The sequence below is a fragment of the Rutidosis leptorrhynchoides genome, chromosome 1 (genome assembly GCF_046630445.1).
Source record: "Rutidosis leptorrhynchoides isolate AG116_Rl617_1_P2 chromosome 1, CSIRO_AGI_Rlap_v1, whole genome shotgun sequence".
Taxonomy (NCBI): domain Eukaryota; kingdom Viridiplantae; phylum Streptophyta; class Magnoliopsida; order Asterales; family Asteraceae; genus Rutidosis; species Rutidosis leptorrhynchoides.
This window is the reverse complement of record NC_092333.1, coordinates 206,740,097-206,742,274: the sequence shown is the minus strand read 5'-3', so window position 1 is coordinate 206,742,274 and position 2,178 is coordinate 206,740,097. Positions and strand designations below refer to the sequence as shown.

Genomic DNA, 2,178 nt, shown 5'->3' with positions numbered 1-2,178 from the left:
TGTAATATCCACAAATTCAACTAGTTTCACCTTTTCTTTAGGCGATAGATTGGTTACTAACCGGTTACATAACTTAAAGTTTCCGTTGGTTCTAGCATCGTGAATCCGTTTAATAAGTTTCTTCATTGAACTATTAATAACGGGGTCATTTAATTTTGTATCAACAACGGGGTTCTTTGTTATCAAGTCATCATTAGGTGTTACTTCATTTTCCCCACACTTAGGCATTTTATTATTGTTAAGCACTACCGTTGGAGTTGGTAAAACAATATGCTTCTCATCGATCGTTTTTATTGGTTTAACGGTTTTGGTTGGTGAAGATTTAGACTTTCGACTCATAAAGGTGATCGATTTGTCACCATCACTAAGTGTCATTCTACCCTCTCTTACATCAAATAACGTCCCGGTGGACGCTAAGAATGGTCGACCTAAAATTAGAGGAACGTTTGAGTCCTCTTCTATGTCAATGACAATAAATTCGACTAGAAAGGTTAAATTACCTACTTGAATGGGTAGGTTGTCAGCAGTTCCAACTGGGTGCTTAATGGTTTGATCAAAGAGTCGAACACTCATTTCCGTTGGACTTAACTCACCTACTCCTAATCTTTTATATAATGAAAGAGGCATAACACTTACACTCGCACCTAAATCTGCTAGTGCATCATACATGACACAATTACTAAGTAGACAAGGAACAATAAATTCACCCGGATCACCCAACCTGGGTGGAGGTTTCAGTGGAACTGTCTTTGCCGGGTTTACTTTTACGGTTTTTGTTTCTTGCATTTTCTTATTCTTCTTCTTCTTTCCAGAGGTATCACAAACTTTATTACCTATTACTTGCTCATACTCAACTCCTTTTCTTACAAATGGGATGGGTGGTCTGTAGGGTGCCACCACTGGTTTTACATACTCGGGTGGTGGTGGTTGTGTTGTAACTTCTTCATTGTTACTTACATCGAAAACCTTCCCATCTTCTGATGCTGGTTTTTCAGAATTCGTTGATACCATATTAACATTCTCATTCTGAGGATTTACTTCAGTATCACTCGGTAGCTTTCCTTGTTCCCTCTCACTCATCATGCTAGCAAGAGTACCTACGTGTTTTTCTAGATTCAAAATGGAAGCTTGTTGAGTTCTTAATGACTGATCAAACCTCTCATTCGTTTGGGTTTGAGTTGCAATAAATTATGTTTGAGATTCCATTAGCTTTGCCATCATTTCTTCCAGATTTGGCTTTTTCTCTTCGGTTTGTTGTGGTTGTTTATACAAGCTAGGTCTTTGTTGATTGAAAGTGTTGTTTTGAGTTGGTTGGTTATTCGAACCTTTTTGGTTGTACGAGCTATTGTTGGGTCCATTTGGATTGTAAAGAATGTTTTGATTTCGATTAAAGTTTGGCCTTGGCGGTTGATAATTATTTTTAAAATTATTTCCCGGCCTTTGGTTCATGTAGGAAACATTCTCATGTTGTTCCATCGTTTGTTCAATGTGATAATCTTTTGTTAAGTGTGGTCCACCGTATTGCTCACAACTGATTCGTATTGTGTGAATATCTTTAGTCATCTTTTCCATTCGTCTTTCGAAAGCATCTATTTTTGCGGAAACACAATCAAAGTCATGGCTAGAATCGGCTCTAGCCGCTTTAGATGAACGAAAAATATCTTTTTATTGATGCCACTCATGCGAGTGGGAGGCTGTATTATCAATAATTTTGTGAGCTTCGGTAGCGGTTTTCTTCATAATGGAACCACCAGCTGCTGTGTCGATGTCTTTTCGTGTAGCGACGTCGACACCTTGGTAGAATATTTGTACTATTTGATAAGTGTCTAAACCATGTTGAGGACATCCTCTCAACAACTTTCTGAATCTTGTCCACGCCTCATATAATGTTTCATTTGGCTTTTGCGCGAACGTAACAATTTCTCCTTGAAGTCTCACGGCTTTAGATGCTGAAAAGAATCTTTTAAGAAATTTCTCAACTAAAACATCTCATGTATCAATCACCCATTCAGGTAACGATTCTAACCAATCTTTGGCTTCTCCCTTTAAAGTCCAGGAAAATAACATGAGATAGATCTGTTCATCCTCAACTTCTCTAATTTTGAATAGAGTACAGATCCTATTAAAGGTTCGAAGATGTTTGTTTGGATCTTCTTTTGGCGTACCACTATATTGGCA

At 37.8% G+C, this 2,178-nt stretch overlaps 1 non-coding gene across 1 annotated transcript; it reads left to right on the top strand.

Moving 5' to 3' along the window:
- The first annotated feature begins 1,828 nt into the window (after positions 1 to 1,828).
- On the top strand, positions 1,829 to 1,935 carry LOC139886907 (small nucleolar RNA R71). Its single transcript, XR_011772767.1, has one exon. It is a non-coding gene; the product is annotated as a small nucleolar RNA R71 (small nucleolar RNA).
- The last annotated feature ends 243 nt before the right edge of the window (positions 1,936 to 2,178 follow it).